This window comes from Anabrus simplex, chromosome 6 (assembly GCF_040414725.1).
Source record: "Anabrus simplex isolate iqAnaSimp1 chromosome 6, ASM4041472v1, whole genome shotgun sequence".
Lineage (NCBI taxonomy): Eukaryota > Metazoa > Arthropoda > Insecta > Orthoptera > Tettigoniidae > Anabrus > Anabrus simplex.
Window position 1 is genome coordinate 151082647 of NC_090270.1, and position 22712 is coordinate 151105358.

Consider the following 22712-nt stretch of genomic DNA (forward strand, 5'->3'; position numbering starts at 1 on the left):
CGGCTTGGCGTAGATAGGAAGAGGCCAGGGCCTTAATTAAGGTGCAGTCCCAGCATTATCCTGGTCTGATAGCTCAGTAGATTTCGGAGGTTCAGTTACATGAGTTTTACAGATTTTATATATATGAGACAGAGGATTCAAAATTCCCGTAAGACAGGGGACAGGACCAACACTTGAAGGGAAATCGGTAGACGTATCGACGAGAAAGCAAGCTTGTATTACGACTGGTATACTTTCTGAGAAACGGATTGCAATGTATTAATAATTACCTTCCCTATCATATTCATGATTTGTAAGTTATTTTACTCATATAAGTGTCAGATGAAACTGTGTGGATGGGAAGCGGCAACGTCATCATTTCACATTCAAATCACAATTTGAAACGTGTAAATTGCAAGCTCTGGGGAAGACCAGCATTTATACCATTATTACACATGGTTAATATTTTCGTTTCACCATTGCATATAAATACTACACTGAAGCGTAACTAATTATAATTTATATTTTATGAATCGAGAAGCAATCCTAGCACAACAGTGCTCCAGAACCCATCAAAATATTATCAAGAATTCATGAACCAATTACTGATTTCCTAAAACATGAAAGAATTACTCTGCATCAAATGGTTCAGTCGTTTAAATATGTATGATATTAAGGTTGTCTTAAATAAATCAGTTCATTCCCTAGCTTCGTATATTTATGGTGAGAATATTAAAAACATTTTCATAAAAGTACAGATTTAAAACCTAACACAAAAAGTATTAAACATTGGGTGGAGAATTCGTCCAATCAAGTGGACATCATCAGATTTTAAATTCACTTTAAATAAAAATGAGATCACGTTGGAAATACAGTACTGGTCAAAATTTCACGATCGAGCGAGTTGGTCTTGTGTTTTGGTTTTCCGCCGAATCCAATTTCCACACCACGAAAATTCTGGGCTGCATCTTAATTAACGCTACAGTCGCTTACTTCCCACTCCTATCCTATCGTCACCAAAAGACCTACGTATTTCGGTGCTACGTGAAGCAAAATGTTAAACATGCCGGAAAAGGAGAGAGAAGTTCAAGACCAGGACATAAAGTAATATAATTGTATTCGCGCCATATCTATAGTAATAGCATAATTTTCAAAAACTTACACCATATAGAAAGAAGTAAACAGCTAGAAATCTCTTAAAGAAATCACAATGGTTCAATAATCCTCACGCGCAATTGTAGCCCACCAGAGATTGATTGATTGATTGATTGATTGATTGATTGATTGATTGATTGATTGATTGATTGATTGATTGATTGATTGATTGATTGATTGATTGATTGATTGATTGATTGATTGATTGATTGATTGATTGATTGATTGATTGATTGATTGATTGATTGATTGATTGATTGATTGATTGATTGATTGATTGATTGATTGATTGATTGATTGATTGATTGATTGATTGATTGATTGATTGATTGATTGATTGATTGATTGATTGATTGATTGATTGATTGATTGATTGATTGATTGATTGATTGATTGATTGATTGATTGATTGATTGATTGATTGATTGATTGATTGATTGATTGATTGATTGATTGATTGATTGATTGATTGATTGATTGATTGATTGATTCTGGCAAGATTAAGACCAGGCGCCCTTCTTTCACAACTAACCAGATTAAGGCTATACATTATACAGTATACACAACTGCTGTACTGTATTGTAGGTGACTGTGGATTTGCCCACTGATGTTAGTCAAGCAATGTCTGTGAAATCAAGCATATTGTGCTTCATTTGGGGTTCGTTGACTGATTGCGTGGTTTTATTTGTTTGATTGTCTTCTCTGTCGTGGCTGAAGTTTATTATGACAATGTTTCAACTAACTTCTTAAGTTTGGAAGTGAATAGGAAGCAGCCATCTTGGTGATTGTCTAAGCTCTCGTTGTTGCTTTCCAAAGAAATATTTCCTCAGTTAATCCACCCTACGTGACGTTTGATTCAACTAGGGAACGGTTTCCATATTTTTATTCGCATACATGTGTTACGTATTTCCGAGGTTCAGTTATTAGCTCTGAGAAAGACAGTTGCACAGATGATCATGTCTGCGGTTCCTCACAACCTGAAAATCAGACAGCTTCCCCACACTGCGGAAAATATTTCAAATAAGTAAGTATACGTATTACTAAGGCACATCCAGACGTGCATAGAAATGGACTGGTTCGGAAATATGTAATCTCTAATAATACTATAGATGAAACTATGGAAGATAGAAGGAGTACAGATTCACAAAGTATAAGTGCAAATATTACTGATGAGGTAAAGCCAATACGTGATTAAGTGAGTTCATTGTAGTCGAAGTTTTCTGCTCTACTGGATGGAGAGCCTAAACATCCGGCTGTAAAATATGTACGAATGTGTAAACGGAGGAAGATTCATGCGGTTAATGATAGGAGGTTTGTTGAAAGTAGTAACCCAGACAGACATTCAAAGAGAGACAGGAAAAAATCTAGAGAAAAGTTTAATTATGATCTCCTTCAACCATTATAACCATCATAAAATTTGTGTGAGTAACATTTTTCAGAGTGATAATAGCCAGGTTAAATGCCAGATACCAATGGAAAATCTTGAAGGAGCATTTAAAGAGAGATGGAACATTGAAAACTGTTCAGTGCTTAAACATTATAATTATTTTCAACCTATTATCAAGAAGCAGATGTATATCAGACGTTTCACCTTTCGGTGGAGGATATTGAACGACTGTTAGGAAGCATGTGATCGGATACGTCCCCTCGACCTAACAAAATAGCTCTACTGGTAAGAACTTTAAAACTGGCTGAATTTTTTGATGTAGTTCTCTCTTTGATGTAGGTTATGCTGAAATGGAATATTGTTCCACTGTTAATATATACAAAGGAAAAGTAGATCCGAATGGTCCAATGAACTGCAGGCCTATCTCAATATTTTCGGTTATAAGTCACCTTGTACTCAATGAAAATCTAAGAGGATATGTAATTAAATCTGGCGCGTATTTAAATGTGTTATTAATTGATGGATGTTTGAAGAAATAGAAACTCGGAGGTAGAAACCGTACAGTTGTGATGTTAGATGTATCAGAATTATTTGTCTGCGTGAGTCATCGCCATCTAGGTAAGTGCCTTGCTGCTCAGCCTCTACCTATGTGCTTTCGTGAACTTGCTAAGAACCCAGAGAGACGTCATTCTATCAGGGACAACGTAAACAGTCAAATATCTACATCTACTTACCTTAATGAAGGAGTTATCCAGGGATCACCTTTATCCCCAATCCTGTTCAATTTGTAAATAGATTGTATTTAAAGAAATTGTCAGAGAGTAAAATCTTGATAAATATGATTTCCAAGTATCACCGGAAATGGACAACATAACAGTTACAGTTTTCTCTAATGACATAGCGGTAATTTCTAGATCACTCGAAGATGCTCAAGAGTTGGTGGGGTGGCCAGGTCTCTGTTGCATAAGGTTTGGCTAGAATTAAATATTGTCAAGTCATCAGTGATAAACATTAATAAATGTAAACTCATAAAAAAGGATCTAATACTAGATTTTGCGCCTTCAATAAGAGGAATTAGACCTAATGAAACCATAAAATACCTGGGAGTTACTTTCAGTGATAAAATAAAATTTAATAAGGGTAAAAAAATGATAGAACTTGGTAATGATTTGGAGCATTTGGTGTCTTCTCCAATGTTACGCTCTGATCAGAATATAAATATAACCAATCAATATTATGGTCAAGGCGTGTTTATTTCTTGTAAATGGCGCCATTACATCAACTGACACAATTGTTCTTGGAGGATGTTGATAAATTAATTCGAAGCACTGTCTGTCTTTGCCTGCTAATATTCCCAATATTATGCTATATTGTGAAAAGAATATAATACTGTAACATATGTATATTCTTAATTAAAGCAAATAATCCATATATAAATGTCCTACGTCTACTTCAGGAAGTACTCCAAGCATCGTGTAAACATCTGCCTTCCTCAACCTGAAGTTTTGTCGAAAACATCACTTACGAAGCTTCGTAAAGGTCTAAGATCTCGCGAATTTCAAAACTTGGAAGACATTACTTGGACGAGGTTGGGGTGTTGAAGTCTTTTCAGATGTATCTGACTCTAACCAGTGGATTTCTAACAATGCTGGATTATCTACATCTGAATAGATTACCTGCCTGAAAATGGACATAAACGTGGCGGCTGTCCGGACCAATCCAGACAGATCCTTAGACGGTACCCGATGCAGCCACTGCTCCAAGGACGAATTACTTCGATATATCTTAGTATTCTGTGATAGACGAACATCACTACGTAATTCAGGCCATCAGAAGGTGAGGTCTAAGATCGCTAACGTTTTGGGACAGAAAGGGTAGCAATTGCACAAAGAAATCCCAAGCGTTTTCTCATATTGTTCTACTAGAAGAGTTGATATTATTGCATATTCTAACACCTTTAGGCATGGCATAATAACTGACCCTTCTGTCCGATTCGAGATTGGTCTTCAACAAGATGAGGAGGTGGAGAAATAAAAAATGTATATATGAACCTATGGTTAATTATTTCAAAGACAGGTATAAGCTCAAATGAATTGATGTATTAGGCATACTGATAGGAACACGAGGTGCTATCCCTCGGTTTTTTTAGGAATTTCGAAAAAAGATCACATTGCAACTTCTTTTTTCCCTCAATTGGCTTTACGTCGCACAGGCACAGATAGGTCTTACGGCGAGGATGGAATAGGAAAGGCCTACGAGTGGGAACGAAGCAACCGTGGCCTTAATTAAGGTACAGCCGCAGCATTTGCCTGGTGTGGAAATGGGAAACCACGGAAAACCATCTTCAGGGCTACCGACAGTGGAGTTCGAACGCACTATCTCCCGGATGCAAGCTCACAGCTGCGTGGCCCTAACCGCACGGCCAACTCGCCTGGTCATTCCATCTTCCGTACGAGGTGATATAGTCACCATAGTCCTAAAGAAGAATTGTCGAATTCTGAATCACCATCTTAATCCACACCTCTAGGTGTTATTTGAAATTTTATATCATACTATTATACTTTTAACATTGTATATATTATTTTAATGTTTATAATTACTGTCTTGTGCAATATTCTTTCCCCAAACGAAAAAACGACTTTCTTGTTGTCATGCACTTTTGACAACCAACTAAACTCGAGACAATCCACCGCTACAAATGAACATTTTGTGTTATATTCAGAGTAAAATTGGAACCACTGATGGGCCAAAGAAACTGACTTTGATAGCTCACTCAGTGACCTCATGGTAACCATCAAGCACACTCACTGGGGTGTAATATACTCCTGTATCTTTCCACCTGTAGCCCCGTCACATGTATTAAAAACATCCGCCATTATTTCACTGTTGTAGACTACACACTGTGTGTGCGCGTAACAGTACCCCGAGGTTTATTTTTTGAGTAGTTTGCTTCTTAGGCACTAATTACCCATTCTTGTCCTGTATTTTTTTTTTTTTGCTAGTGGCTTTACGTCGCACCGACACAGATAGGTCTTATGGCGACGATGGGACAGGGAAGGGCTAGGAGTGGGAAGGAAGCGGCCGTGGCCTTAATTAAGGTACAGCCCCAGCATTTGCCTGGTGTGAAAATGGGAAATCACGGAAAACCATCTTCAGGGCTGCCGACAGTGGGATTCGAACCTACTATCTCCCGAATACTGGATACTGGCCGCACTTAAGCGACTGCAGCTATCGAGCTCGGTTGTCCTATATTTGAAACAGCTTTCGGTCATGGAGAAATCTATATTACATTCCCTAGTAATTAACTAGACTTTGGCGTATTTGAAACTAAATCTTTTACAATATGTACAATTGTACGAGGGAAAATAGATGAACGGTAACGGCAGTGTAACTGAATTATTCCTTGCAGCTACGGGAATATACAGATCTAATTTTTCCCAGCCATATCTATAAACCAAACAAAAGTATGCAGCCCCATTGTAAGAAAGCACCACTCTTTATATAGACAACTGGTATGGAATATTTAAATTTAAATTTAGTGACAAACTATTCTTCATAATTTATCATAGGTAAATTTGAATGCATTTTATCATAGAAATTTCCATAATTAACGTACATTTTCAATGCCGTTATTTCTCTATCCATTCATGTTCTTAAAATACATAAACATTATTTCTGGTAACATTACTAAGACACTCAAGTCATTTTGCACTATTATGTACAATATTTAACGTGCACATTTTAGCTTATAAATAGTCATAGAAATACTTCAGATCATATGACTTGATTATAGGCTACAAGAAGATTTACTTTTGCGCAGTTATTATAAAGTCTTTAATTTTATACTAATACAAATTATGAAGTCAAATGAACCCCTCGCGTGCTTTTGAGCTCTGAAACTTAGCACAGTGCTTGAGGGTTAATGTGATAAAAGGCAGAGGGATTTTTAATAGTATATTAGGCAACTATTCTATAATGGCATTTATTAAAACGAGTGAAGTGAGTTTCATGATTTTCATACTAGCGTCTTAATTACCCTCATAGGCAAGATGCATTCGACTGTTTCCGTTCGACCATAATTAAATGTTAACATTTTTACAGCATATCTTACCTCTTCTACTTTACTGAATTATATCTGTTAATATCTCGACTATTGTGACAGATGGCGGGTAAGACACATACGTCTGCACCACTAGCCCTAAAAAATGTACATTATATGTGTTCTATATCAGGAACTATTCGCAATAGGGCATAGGCCCATACGATGTTTCTTGATTCGAATGATCGTTCCTGTCGTATCCCTGAATTTTGACCATTTCTCCTGGGATACTCCGTATATTTATTGTCACCGTCTCGATCATGATGGCGGTGATATTGACCATGAGTGTTCCCGACTAGTTCAACAAATGACCTGCATGGAGCAGAGCTGTGGTTTAGAGAATTTAACTTCAAATTAAGACACATTACATGAACATAAAAAGCTAGGATTAGCTGCGGAAGTAATAGCCAGAAAAATTAGATACGACTATATATATTTCTTATCAGTGAATACCTATTGCAGATGATTAGGTCTTTGCACTACTTTGTGAAACATGTGATAGCTATAACTGCAGCTTTGGATTGCTGCTTTCAAGGCTTGAGGATTGTTCCGCGAATGATATTAATCGATATCATTTATGGTTAGTTGAAAATCGATAGTTGTAATAACAACAGTACTTTTATGTATGCCATTAAGATACATTTACGTCATACGTAATTAATGTATTGTAGTATGGTCGAACTAATTTACATAAAAGCACACAGGTAAATGCATCCAGCGTTTTATTCCTTATCTTAGGGAGAGCTCATCTAAGTCGACATCTGAAAAAAATACTTGCCACAACTTAGAGTAGAAAGTACATTACTTCACGATAATTTAAAAAGTTGTCTTCTAATATTTAGCTGTTTTTAGCTCCTACAATATCTATCCAAATTCAATGAAATGTGATAGATAGAAAGATCGCCTAGTTCCTACAGCAGATGTGTAGATTCTTTTGTTTTCTTGTTTTTTGCTAGTTTATTTACGTCGCACCAACAGAGATAGGTCTTATGGCGACGATGGGACAGGAAAGGCCTAGGAGTGGGAAGGAAGCGGCCGTGGCCTTAATTAAGGTGTGAAAATGGGAAACCACGGAAAACCATTTTCAGGGCTGCCGATAGTGGGGTTCGAACCTACTATCTCCTGAATACTGGATACTGGCCGCACTTAAACGACTGCAGCTATCGAGCTCGGTGTGTAGGTTCTAGATGTCATTTCAAAGCATTCAAGTGTGGTCTCAAACATTTTGAACAGTACTGCGCAGAAGGGTCGTAACTTACCTACTTTCTCATAAAGAACATATTTCTTGTCGAACGCTAACTTGTGGTACTTCCGCACAAACTCAAACATAGTTTTTGAGGCCCACAACAAGAAAGCTTTGAACATTTAATGACGATTTCTGTGATAAGGAATGTAATATTAGGGCAATGATAATAACACAACAGATGATAATTATTGCATTTTATTACTAAATTAACAACAACATTTAACAGTGAAACACGGACATAAAAAGAAAGAAGAGTAGGGTCGCGCAGTTCTGAGTTTACATTCGGGAGATAGCGGTTTCGAATCTCGCCGTCGGGAGCCCTGAAGATGGTTTTCCCTGGTTTCCCGTTTTCACACCAGTCAAATACTGGGGCTGTACCATAGCCACGGACGCTCCCTTTCCAGTCCTAGCCTTTTCTCATCCTACCATCCCCGAAATTCTTCGATATGTTAGTGCGACGTTAAACAAGTAGAAAATAAATGATCAACTCTCCGTAAGTTTGTAGTAAGTTGTTACAACAGTAACCAAGAGTGAGAAGTGGAATGAAGATTATACTGTTCACTGTGTTCTTTAATTTTCTCTTTTCCATCTAGTTTAATGTTGTCGTAGCAAGATGGCAGGAACGTCTGGGACAATGTTTAAGGTTGGCACTTGTTTCAGTTTTTGTATGGAATCAATCTTATAAAGAAAACACCAGCTTGGTACAGCCCCAAACTTAACAAGGATTCCTACTGCTGAAGCGCAAACAATAGAATGGCCGGATATGAAATACACTGTTATCAGACACTAGTTTGAATTTTAACACAAACAATTTTTAACTCCTTGTTGCTTCTCTAATTTATCCTCGGTTGTTTATGGTATTTAAAATTCTCAGTACCAGACCAAAATCAAGATTTCCGTACCAACAATTATTTAACTACTGTACAAATCACATCAAATTAAAAGCTCTATCAGAGGTTTACATTATGAAGTGATCGAGATAGGTTTATTCCAACTGTCAAACTGCATACATGGATATAACGACTGTTGATTTTTTGTTCGTGAGCACAAGAAGTTGTTTTATAACATCTATTACAAAGAAACCGCCTCTTAAGCGCCGTGGCCTGACTGGAGGAGTGCTGCTCAGTCAAATGGCCTGCAGATACTGGGATCCACGTGATCAGCGTTACGATATCCTGAGTCGTATTGTTTGACTTTCTATACCGGGCCTACTGCCTCTCATAGCAGACAGCTCTTCAGTTGACCTTAGGAGGCTGAATGATCCCTGTTCCAATTTCCAGGCCAGAATTAGAATCCGTGGACTGGCTGAGAATCGAAACCAGGGACTCTGGATAAGGGGCAGGCACGCTAACGTTACAATAACACAAGGGAGGTTCGGAAACGTAAGAATTAGAATTAGAAAATGCCATGCATAAATAAAAAAGTTACCATCCCCTTAATTAAGGTACAGACCCAGCATTTTCCTGGTATGGAATCGGGAACCCATGAAACATATCTTCCGATGTGCTAATAGTGGAGTTCGAACCCACTTTCTCCCGAATGCAAGCTCACAGGTATGTGACCGAAACTCTGTACCGTTCTAGGTCATTGTAATAATTTATAAACAGGATATATGACGCAGAATACTAGAAGAAGAGAGCTATTTGTTGTGTCGGAAGTACGATACACATTTGATTTCTAGAACTGAAAGGAGAAGAGGCTGTTTACCTGTGTGATGAGTTTCTAACGACACAAGATAGGGTTATAGATCAGAGTAAATTTCATCGTAAGCGGCGCAGTTAAATTGTCCGCATGAAAATTGCTTCACAGATTGTCGTTCTGATTGTGAAGACAAAGCACTCCCCTTTCAGTCGAGGTGGGGCGGTTTCCTCGCTGACAAATCTCACCGCTAGAGGATCCATTTACAAGCTCCATTGCAGCACGGGAGACACACTTCTATCACTTAGTGAACAGTCATGGTCGATACATCGATGTGTAAACAAAGCAGGTGGAACATTTGTCTAGTAGAACACACACTACACTGGGTATGGAGAAAACTAGTGAACACCCCACCAAGCATCGATATACATACATTCCTTTATTATTCTTCACCAGAGATGTTAAGGTTTGTATTCACGAATAGTACAGACTGTCTGTTAAGTCTTCATGTCGGAGCCTGGTTGGATCGTCAAATAGGTTATGCGGTTATGGGGAAACCGCAAAAACTGAGGCATAAGTTTGCATACAAGGCATGATGAGGAGTGAGGTAGTTTGCCATCTCTCTCTTTAACATGCCAGAAATTGCTGTTGCAGCACAACTGGCTCAATGAGTAGCACCTTTTCATGACATTTAGGTACACTAGCAGTGCTTCGAATGTCATTCCTCAGCACCAGCCACACCTCAGCAGCTACCATACTGTCTGTCACAGCCATATGTGAGACTGACACCCCAGTAGAAGCTAATTTCTTCAGGCCTGTGCCAAGAGAAAAATAAAAAGTCACCCATAAATAAACAGCAACAGGCGCAAAGAACACGACTCACGATTGTACTTCGTCCGCCGATCCTTGAACATTTTCTGCTTGAAACACTCGTTCAATCTCCTCTTCGCTCCCCTCTAAATTAAATATAGGTATGTGTGTGTATGTATGGATGGTTGACCGAGCAAGTTGGCTATGTGATATGGGTCGCGCTGATATAAGCTTGCATTCCCCCTACTATGTACTTGCTCATAAAACAATAATCGCAATCAGCACCACCACTATCCACTGCTATGTGCACGATTCTTCCAGGTGCCGTCGACGCCGAGGGCTGTCAGGTACTTACCAAGGTCCTTCATCTAGCCTAATCCTGCGGGGAACCAGATATTCGGCTTTCCCTCGAGTGCCTTCTTTACTAATTTCTCTTCGAGTAAGTGGGCCAGATGGCCTGCCTACTGGATTCTTCGATGAAGTTGGTTGTCGCATCAGAAGGTAGATTTTTCATTTTTCCTTCTCCTCCGTGTTCCTTTCTCCAGTCCAGCATTCCAAATTTTCTTCACATTTATTTCAAAAAATAGTACTTTCTCTTTTTTTCCTCTTTGTCAGTGCGCAAGTTTCAAAGCCTTCCATCAGATTATCATACTGGTGTTCACTGAGATTAATTCTGAGTTCAACATGTCTCTGAGTGAATATATGCAGATATCCTCCTTGTGATATTGATTTAGAGGTTATTGTCACTTCTAAACCAGGTTACTAAGTACTTGAACTGATCAACTTCATTGAATCTGAGGTCATCCGTCTCAAGGGATTCCTTCTGCTTTTGCCTTCTACCTAGTTCCATGAATTGTACCTTGTTGTGATTCAAATGTATTCAACTTTCTTCGCACAACTGTCCACTTCCCGTTACATTTTCTGTTTTATACATTGGGTAGTACTACAGTATATCATCCATGTATGCAAGGCATATGACGTTACCAGCCATCTGCAATCTAATCCACTCCTGCTGTCAACGTTCCCCATCACTTTCTGCAGAATCTGGATAATGTCGTATGCATGTTGACAGTCGATGAAATGGTTATAGATGCCTTTATCGTATTCCAAGAGTTTTGCAAACAAATGTCTCAGTGTGAAAATGTTGTCTATGTTTGATCGATTGAACCCAAAGCCAGCCTAATACTCCTGGGGTTCAATTGATTAAGACATCAATTTGCAGGTCACGTTCAGGGGAGAGATTCCCCAGTAGTTCCTGAATTCCCTCTTGCCTCCCTTTCTATACAGAAGGTCGTTTGGGATCCGTGAGGATAATGTTTGAAGGGTAATTAGCTTACGAAAAGCCATGCCTCTACTAATTCGAAAGCCAGAATTTGTAGCTATAGCCCTACATAGTACTTTCCATTGCAGCATACATTTTCGCAAAGCTAGCATGTCTATCTTTTCCCACTTCTCCTGACATACTTTCCAGGGACCATTGATAGTGCGTGGATGTTGATTTCCTAAGACCCTTTTTAGGAGTCCAAATGCACAGAAATCCATGAGTGACCCATCGGGTGCCTTCATCGTAATGTTAGTAAAATGAATTGAACGTATTTCGGTTTCCATCTCCATTCTCTCTAAGAACAGACGAGTCGAACGAGAGGTGTGGCTTGATGCTTTATCTTGATGTACCCATAACTGATTTTTCACCCTCCAATATAGTGCTGGGTTATCTTTGTTGTAAATGGGCGTTGCAACCTCTTGCTTATAATATTTAGAGTTCACCTACATATTACTAGCGACATGGCGAATGGTTAACTTGACACTGTAGCAGTATCCAGTGATGATCATGAAACCCCTTCGAAAACATTCCTGGCGTTCTTTATACATTGTTGGATAAAACAGTTCTCTATTTATCTCTATCACCTATATCTCAGCAGCCACCATACCGCCTGTCACAGTCATATGTGAGACTGAGACCTCAGTAGAAGCTACTATTTTCATTGACGAGTAATCTATTTATATCAAGTTGTCTACCTGCACATAGAGGCTACTTCGTCGATGCAGAAAGGCGTGCTCGGTTCACCTATAAGGACGTCGGTTCTATTCCCATCCAAGAAATTAAAAAAATACGAAATGAGATTTCCATTTCCGATGGTGGACATGGCCCTGATGTTCACCCACCCTACACTAAGCACGAGGTTAATTCCTGGGGGCAAAGGCGGCCGGGCGTAGAGCTAACCGCTCTACCCCACCAAGCGCCAAGGTTACGGATACTGGAAGCGTTTAGCTTCAACCCTTTCAGGAGCCTCCTTTGCCTGTATGGAGAGGATTTTACTCTTTGTCTTTCTGTCCATAAATGTTTAATATTAACCCGTAATCAGCTTTTACACCGAACTAGCTGCTTTAACCTTTGTTAACGGGGTATTAACATAGCATGTGCATCATTACATTACTTCTCAAATTGTTCTTGACATTCTGGGACACGTAAGTGGATATGCTTCTCCCTGTCAGCGGCTTGAGCTCATGAACACACACACAGTGCTCTGCAGAGTTTCAAAATAGTGTTTGTTTGAATGAGACCCCCTTCAGTTTGGACTACAATAATGGCCACGCCGAACTATGTAGCTCAAGATGTAAGGTGGTGGCCTTCTGAGGTCAAGTTGGCGGGTTCGATCCCGGCTCAGTCTGGTGGTATTTTAGGGTGCTCAAATACGGCACATAAACGTACTCCTGTGGGACAAAATTCCGGTGCGAGTGGCCAGGAACGTTCAAACTTTCTTCGAAGTATAAAGGATACGGCTTCTTCCATAGTCAGCCCATTCTCCAAACATGTGACGGATATGGTCGGTAGACAAGTAGCCCATCAATGTCCTCTAGCATCAGGATCGATGAACTATGGACTCGTATACAAGGAATCAATTCCCCAAGAAGATACGAAGGCCTCTTTGTTTCAGTGACATGACGTAGATAAACTCTCATTGTAATTAACTGATGTTTAATGAAAGATTGACATTTTAGTGTGTATTAGTTTGAAGCATTCATTTTTTAAGTGTAGAATCATTAGTAACATGCAGAATAAATTTGATTTTGATCTCATGGCTCCTTCATGGTTTTTCAATTTCCATAAATATTAGTGTATATAAATACCTACTGTTTTATATACATTCTCTAAAGTCTACGGGGATATCCCCTTTTGATTTACACAGTTACATATACATATCTTGTCTTACGTCCCCGATTCAGAAAGATGTAACGAATTACGTACATTCACTCTGCTGAAGCTTAATACATCAGTGCATCGACCCTGAACTGAACTGGAAAACAATTCAGCACATCAGTTAAGCTCATTTCATTCAAAAGTCACTCAGCGAGAGAAAATTACAATTTAAATGGCATGCTGATAAAATTATAGCTTTTTATAGCTTTCTGCTGCTACGATATAAACTGATTTACAAGAGTAATTCAATCACGTTATTCCTCGTTTCTCTTGCCACTTGTGACTCGTCGGCTGAGACCCATGGACTGACATTCTCCTAGATGTCTCATTAGGACTATCAGATAGTACTATTTCATATTTTCCAATGCTAGTGTAGCAATGAAATAAATTATTTATTCTGTAAATTGGTAGTTACTGTATATCACAAAGAAGCAGAATTATTAAAAATTGAAAATAATGTATCTTCATTGCCATAACACTGGGTTGTGTCTTTGTCGGAAGTTTCAAATTAGATGCCTTTTCCAGGTGAGAGTTTCATTGGATCTTCTGGACAGATCATGTCCTCTTTGTATATAGTTGTACAAGCTTCAGATAAAGAGTTTCTTATTATTCCCAGCTGATTCTTCGATCGGTGGCCTCCATTCTTAATGAAAGTGTAGTTTTGAAATAAAGAGGAACCAGTATAAAAATAAATCACCACGTGTGTTTCAACCAATCAGATGTACGTAGTTCCACTCGTAACACTTGGCTAGTTACGCAGATAGCGTGACTGCATAACAGCTAAATAAGCACATAACTAAAACTACTGTAATTTAACGTGTGAATGGTATGAAAAACGAAACGACTACCCGTAAACGCTAACTTCAGTGTAATGAAAGCAAAAAACATGTAAGATAACTATAGTTTTTCAATTTTCTTTATGTCGCACCGACGCAGATAGGTCATATGGCGACGATGGGATAGGAAAGGTGTAGGATTGGGGGAGGAAACAGCCGTGGACTTAATTACGGTACAGTCCCCACGAGGATGACTACAAAATGTAGGTATATTCAAATAAATAGGCATTTATTTTAGTACTTACTTTGCTTCATAGAGGCTGCCTGTCCGAGGCGGTAAAGGGGTGCTCGATTCGCCCGGAAGGACGTGGTTTAGAATCCCCGTCAGGAAGTCGTAAAAATTTAAGAAACGAGATTTCCACTTCCGGAGGTGCATATGGCCCTGAGATTCACTCAGCCTACACCAAAAATGAGTACCAGGTTACTTGCTGAGAGCAAAGGCGGCCGGGCGTAGAGCTAACCACTGTACCCCATCACGTGCCGAGGTTAACAATGGTGGAAGCCTTTACCTTCCACTCCTCCAAGGGCCTCCATGGCCTGTACGGAGGTGACTTTGCTTTTTTGCTTTGCTTAATGTTCACTTTCCTTTGCATTCGATTCATAGTTCATCTTCGCCTTTAAACTAATTTCCCTCCATTATCCTTTCATGAAGCCAGAATAGTTTAATTAATATAATCTGTTATGTGAATATTACCGAACAATGCATTTCATTCGCACCATCTTCAATTACATTAGAAGCTTCATGATCTGACTTCGGTACTTGTTGAATATTTTTGTCGAAGTGCCAGTGTACCAGTAAATATAAGGTACAGCCCAATGTCTGAAAGGATCTATCCGTTATGACAAGACGTTATAGGAGTATCTGTAATAGATCCCTATATGACCGAGTATGAAGACCATAGTTTAGAGCAGGGCCTCTCAGGGTGCATGCACCAGTGAATTGCGCGGTGCACGATGCAAAAGACGACTTCATTTGGTTGACCAGAGTGCAGAACCCCTCTCCCCGATTTGGAGCTATAGCGTTGTCTCCCTCCTCCTCACTTGCTCCGTAGCGCTGCAAATTCGAGCCGAGGGGAGCCGAGCTTAGCCGAGTCGCCCCGATATGACGCGCTAGTCCGAGCCGAGCCGAGCCGAGTGGGACCGATGCACTGTGCACAGAACCTCTGCGCCTCAGTTTGCAAGCGTGAGATTTTGGGTGTTTCAGAGGCCCTGGTTTAGAGTAATGTAATAGCCTGATGCTCGGCTACATAAGCAACCCGCCAAACGTTTCTGTGAAGCAGTGTTGTATCTTACAACTGAGTATGAAAGATCCACGAGAGTATATAGAGCGGTGAACCTGGTATACGAGCGTGAGAAGGTTGGTCGTACTGATAAAGTAATAATTCTATATCTTCCGCCGTGGTCATTTTATCAGCTGCTGAAGTTAGTAAATTAGAACGCTTTGCGAGCGAATTCAAATGGGCTTTGCGAGGCGGTGTTACTAAACCTGCACGTGGTTAAGACCGACTTGAGAACCATGCGGAGATATCAGCATTAAATAAAAAACACCGTGGGTTTCAGCAAGTGTCACCGTAACGTACTTGCTAGAGCGCGATCAAAGCAGCTCGGAGCTCCGTGTTTAAATCCCTCCCATGGCAAAGGTTTTGTTTCTTCGATTAGTTTTCTTTTTTGCTAGTTGTTTTACGTCGCACCGACACAGATAGGTCTTACGGCGACGATGGGACAGGAAAGGGCTAGGAGTGGAAAGGAAGCGGCCGTGGCCTTAATTAAGTTACAGCCCCAGCATTTGCCTGGTGTGAAAATGGGAAACCACGGAAAACCATTTTCAGGGCTGCCGACAGTGGGGTTCGAACCTACTATCTCCCGAATACTGGATACTGGCCGCACTTAAGCGACGGCAGCTATCGAGCTCGGTTCTTCGATTAGTGCCCTCAAGCCGGTCTTCAGTCAAGTACAGATTTAGCAACACCACCTCTCAAAACCCACTTGAATTCGCCTGCAAAGCGATCGAATTGGGTAACTTCAGCAGCTGATAGAATGGCATCCAATAATTTATTTCAAATAAATTGTTGTCAATCAAATCGTGGATCAATTTTCAGATCTTAAAGACCCTGACGGTACCATACCGATATATACAGAACGACGACGGGCTCTTCCCTCTCAGAAAGTGCACTACTTTTGCATGCCCCTTTCATCTTGACATTTACTGTAATTTTCGTGCCGTACGTCGTATTCATGTTTTATAGCGTAGGTTCTATCACAACAGATTACTTTGTACAACTTACTAACTTGATACTATTAGTTGCACTTACATTATAACAGTATCCAGTGGACAGTACGTTTGTGGGTGATCCTTTCACCTAGGCATGAATATTACATATTTCTCCTGTGCATGTTCGACTCGGTTTATGTTGCTGACATGTAGATAGCAAGCAGAGTTATATCGGCCTTAAGGACTAGCAGTCATGGATGAGTTCATATTAATGGGACGGTGAAGCATTTCGTATTTAACACGTGTGTGGAAGGTAAATTTAATTTAGGTCAAGGTTCGAAATAATTACAAAATACGTGTTTCTTGCTACTACCCATTCATTTACGGATAACTAGCAAATGTACCCGTGTTTCGCTACTGCATTCTACATTGCACACGGATTTCTTCGTAAATTACTGGAAAGATAGTGAGTAAGATTATATTAAATAACATGTCTGTTAGCGCTATCCGAGAAACAAAACAGGGAGGACACCATACGTGTTTCCGATGTAGGGAAGGCATTGGGGAAGTTTTGTTGATAATGGCAGGCCACATTTTCTACTGCCAATCACGATCGAGTTCGGGAGTTTCTGCTAAAACGGCAAGCTCGCTTGTCAACTGCCATTCAAAAAATAGATGGAGAGTTTTCATTATAAAAACAGGCCCCTTTTCCTAATGCCAATCACAATCAAGTTGGAGAAATTTCATTATAATCGAGAAATGCAGCTCTATCTAACGTATCAAAAATTCAGGCACGACAATAAGTCACAGGACCAAAGCTGTAGATCTCTCCAAATTGAACGGCGATTGTGCTATCCGTTTTGTAATACGACTTACCGTTTAGCCATCAATTATCCAGAAACGAAGGTCTGTACCGTCATTAAAAATTCATCCATACTTCGATATTTTCTGGGACCAAAAGTTATACATTTGAACAGCTTGGAATTTTTCTTCAAAGAAACGAGTGTCCAGGTTCCGGGGTTAACACTCGAATTTATACAGAGTAATTAAGGAAGAAAGTAATACAGTTTAGAAAGTTGAAATTAATAGAAATTAGGATTATAAATGAGGACAGCCGAATAGGACAAATATGTAAATATCAAGTGGATGTACTAGAAAATGAACTGCCCCTCAATAAATTTGGATGGTATGAGTTACAGATATAAGAAGGCGGTAACAGAGGAAAAATTTAGGTGCAGGGAATCTCAGGTAATCAGATAAGATGACTTATGGGGTTATTACTTAAGCCTACAGAGGCAAGGCAGAGGCAAGAAATTAAAGCGGAAAACAGAAGTTGAATAGAAATGCACTAAACATTACAGCAATTGGCAGAGAACACCTTACGGTGTGAAATGATGGGCTTTACTCCGTATTACTGTTCAAATACTGACAACGCCTCTAAGTGCTACTCGAGGACGATTGTAACCTCCAACAGTATTCCGTCAATATCGCGCAGAATGGCCGATTGACGTCTCTCTTTCTTTCTACACAAGGAGTAAACACAAGTTTACAGGAATGGTGACGAAAATGGCAATACGTCACTTCCCTGCTGGCAAGAAGTCAGACACGTTGCCATGGTAACCTGTAGGTTCGTTGTCGGTCTGTCGGTCACTCAATACACAGCATGAGACTCGCAGAAAATAATAATTTTCTCCGTCATTTGAAGAGTAAGTGAAATTATGTACATAACAAAAGATGTTTACAATAAAGCGACATTTCACACATAGTCAACGGATTTTACAGAAAATCAATAGTAAAGGTATAATGGAAGAAAATTGTCCTGGTCTTCCTATAAACCCCCCATCTATTCAGAGATTTTTTAAGTTAGATACATATCGAAACCTTCCCCGGGATGCGTATACTCTAAATATGAAGTTTGGTTGAGACATATCAAGCCGTTTCGTCGTGATGATGGAACAAACAGACAGACACGAGAAACAAAAACCACTCATACGGTTTTGAGTAGATATAAAACGGATACATATCTTAAAAATTGGCAAAACAAACGAAATTACAGACAGCGGATCCGCTACAACTTTATTTATGATTTATAATTTTATTGCAAATAAAAAGGAATTTCGAAAATAATTGAGAGAGTGTAATATTTACAGAATGGGTCGTTTATTTACTCTAGCATTCAGTTTGACGTTTACCGACATAACTACGTGTTAAATATCACTTCCAAAACACTGATACATACCCTTTTTGATAATTCGTCGCTATTCAAAAAGAATAATAATGTAACAGTGATATAGACTATATACTAACTGGAATTAATTTCAAAACTCTGTGTTCCAGTAATCCAAAAACAGGTTTTATGCAGCACTTTCCATTTTTTATATATTTATATCCAATCCAGAATGTCTCTTTTGTATTACTGAGTGATCATTAATATGGAAAAAAGACATTATACGAGCGAAATAAAACCCAAGCACTATGGACGTATATTGGCCTGAAATGTGTTAATTGACACAAGTACAGCAGATCAGTACGAGAAGCTATAGGCAATAAAATATCCACCCAGCCTATATATATACGAAATGAGCCGAAAAGTCAGATTTTTTTTCTGCATACCAGAAATATTTGTGATGACTGATTATCTAGTTTATTGTCATGTTGTCTTAAGTGGTTTAGATTCCTAAATAATTACTGTGAAAACTTTAAGTTGAAAATCATATTTTATTGACTGGTGTTGCTATCTACTTCAGGAAAGAAGAGTACAGTCATCAATTTATGGATTGATGACCATCTATTTAACACGATTGATGTTCACAAATTCTGTTACCAATTTACGAAATATTTCACTCTCTATGTTGATAAATACTTCCTTTTAGTATTGAGAAATCATTACTCCTTTTCATTCGTAATATACTACAGTAAATCATGGTAGAAATGAAACTTTAATGCTGTAATGTTAAGAATGGCTTTCGTTTCTGGACTTGACACTTGACCAATGGCTTGACTGCTTGCTCCTTAAAACGATTGAGATCTTATTTAACAGGAAACCAATGTAATATCAATCCATTATACAGAAGCGTGTTAAAAATCTTCTCTTTTTAATTCACTTGTAGTTTTGTGGGCCTCTTTCAACTTGCTACTTATGAAAAGAGCCAGGCGCCCGGGGTCTGTAATAATACACTACCATAAATTAAACTGCGCTCCTGGAGAGGGATGACAGTGGGTAGCGTTGGTGGTGCTACTGAGACGGAGTGAGGAAGTGGGTTATACACAGTCAATACTGAGGGAAAAGAACAAATTCAATTCGTTAGATCTAATTCTTTTTAATTTATCTAGTGCTCCACTTCTTGAATGATAGCTTTATTCTGATCCATTCGGGTCTACTGGAAAGTATCCTTAAAGTGGAAGTACCACACGTATGCGGTTATTCTCTTGAGAAGTAAATCTCTTCTCTTAGACATGGGAAGAGTATTTCACTGAATGCTTCTTATAAATAAGTCGTTTTCCTATATAAACCCTGATAAACCAATCTGGAGGAGAACAGCAGCCATTAAATTGAGAAAGAAATATGTGAGATGTGAACAGTTGTAAACATATTAACGTCAAATTGCTACAGATATTGCGGTCGTTCTCATATCGCCACTTGCTTCAGAAACATTATTTCTATTCATTTCACGTTCCAGTAACTACTTTGCGGTTTTAGAGAGGCTATCTTTGACGACAACAGGAATATTAGATCTCCCTCTTAATATTAGCTGTATCGATAAATTGTACATAATATACGAAGTACAATGTATACCTTCTGATCTCTTATGGTCCACGCGATTTTACTATATGAGAAATAATAACGGAGATATTCGTGATTAGTATGTTTTCCACTAACTTCCAAATATACTCATAAATATTACTTCTACCTAAAACGTGTAAATGACAAGAAAGGTAGAAAATTCAATTTCCAATTTTTTTGCATCGGATGCATTTTTACTGTACGGGATATAATCTTTCTTTCTTTCTTTCTTTCTTTCTTTCTTTCTTTCTTTCTTCCTTTCTTTCTTTTTTTCTTTCTCAGTCCGTTTAATCACCAGGGTTGGTCTTTCCCTCGGACTCAGCGAGGGATCCCACGTCTACCGCCTCAACGGAGCGTGAGACTTTCGGTCGGAGATAGAATTAGGAAGGAGGCGTATATCGGGGAGAGTATTTAACTTACGATTATATCTAATGTATCAATTTGCAGATAAAGAAGGGGGCTACCTGTTGCACAAAGCGAAATTAGAAATTCGGAACTTTTTTCATGAAATAGGTGTTCAAATTATGGCAAAATTTGTGCGAAATTGGTAACGTAACACGCATACTCTGTTATAAGATGTCGCTGTGTTGACACGCGCACTCAATTTGTGGTTAGCTGTCGTTGTAAATAAATCGTGGTCAGTTGTATAGAAGAACCAATTTTATTTTATTGTGAACCAATTAATTTCACTTGGAAGAAACTTAAGCCGGTGATATTTGTATAGTAGACGTAACTTTTAACGGACGTTCTCAATTTTTATTAGCCTTCGTATTATATTCATCCTTCCGTTTCTCTTTAGTGCACTCATGCGTTACTCTGAATCAAGTTTAATGACTGACGACGAGTTTGATATTGATGTGCCAATCATGATGGCCGATGTTAATATAGACATCAAAAGAAATGAAAAGTCATTTGATTTTCTCAAACATCACTTTAATTTGAATGTTGTGCCGAGCATGTATCCCAGCACATCGGACAATTCATTTATTGATCTTACTTTTACTACACAGAGTTATTACCCACATTCAAGTGTATCACGTTCTATTGAATAAAATTTATTATCCGCATAATATTTGTCTTTATTTCTAATAAGTAAGTCTTCGAAACCCTCGAAACACTTGAAACCTTGCTGCTTTCATAACAATGAAAGCCTACCACCAATTACTTCTATCTGTTCTCATCTCCATACAAACAGTTCCAGAGTGGAATATTTGAAGACCTTCGATTTTTTAATATCTATGATAGAACCTAAATCATCGTAAGACATTTCAACATCGTACGACAAACGAGGTGGGAGGAATGAATATTTTCGTTTCCGGAGATGACCCCAATTTAAACGCACTAGAGTAAAGTGTTTAAAAATATTTCTTAATTAGCATCTAGGACATAAAACAGCAACCGTCGTGTAGAATTTCAATGTTGCACGTCAACTGTTTTCGGAGGAATGTATATTTGTGATTTAGGAGATTTAAGCTGGAATATTAAAAATATCTCTTAAATAACATATAAAACAATTTCAAATTCTCAAGTCAAATGATGTTGGAGAACCTTGTCTATTTAATATTAACTATACTAATGACTGTTTTTTCTGTATGGTTCTCCACTATAAAGAAAGGAGTCTCCGTGAAGAAAAATCAATCTTTCGAAACTTCTGTATTTGACATCTAAAAGAGCAACCATTATGTGAAATTTCTACTTTATAAGGCGAACGGTTACTGAGGAATTTATATTTTACTTTTCAGCATTTGATCCCCCTTTCACATAACGTTAAATTTAGACTTTCTATAGTGAACGGTTTCGGGGTAATGCATATTTAACTCTTCAGGATTTAATCCCTATTTCATCCATCTATCATAGGCACGTTTTAAACCCTTTATCAGCAAGCATTGAAATAAAAGCAATGATCGTGTGTAGGGTTGTTGTTTGCATGACGAATTTATGTACTACTACAGTATAATATCTTTACACTTTAGCATATGAAAATGAACACAACGATAAATATTCTGATGGACTGCATATAAATATGTGGTTGGAAGGCGTGATCATTCTTAAGGAAAATAAATGGCAGGAAGAGCATTTGGACATATGAGGTTCTGAAAGGAAGCCATTTATATGTATAGTTAATCATTTTAGTAGTTCAAAATTTCTGTAAATAATGACTGTCGGAAAATACACTATACCCAGCATTTAATGTAATGAAGGCTACTGAATAGAGGATACTGCTATTGTGCAGAAATGAACATCACCAACAATTTTATTTACTTAAAAACGAGAAATACTCATTTTTGCTGTCCGACTTCACACTTAATTCCCCGTACTGTGTACGATAACACAATACCTACATATTCACTATGTAGCACTTGC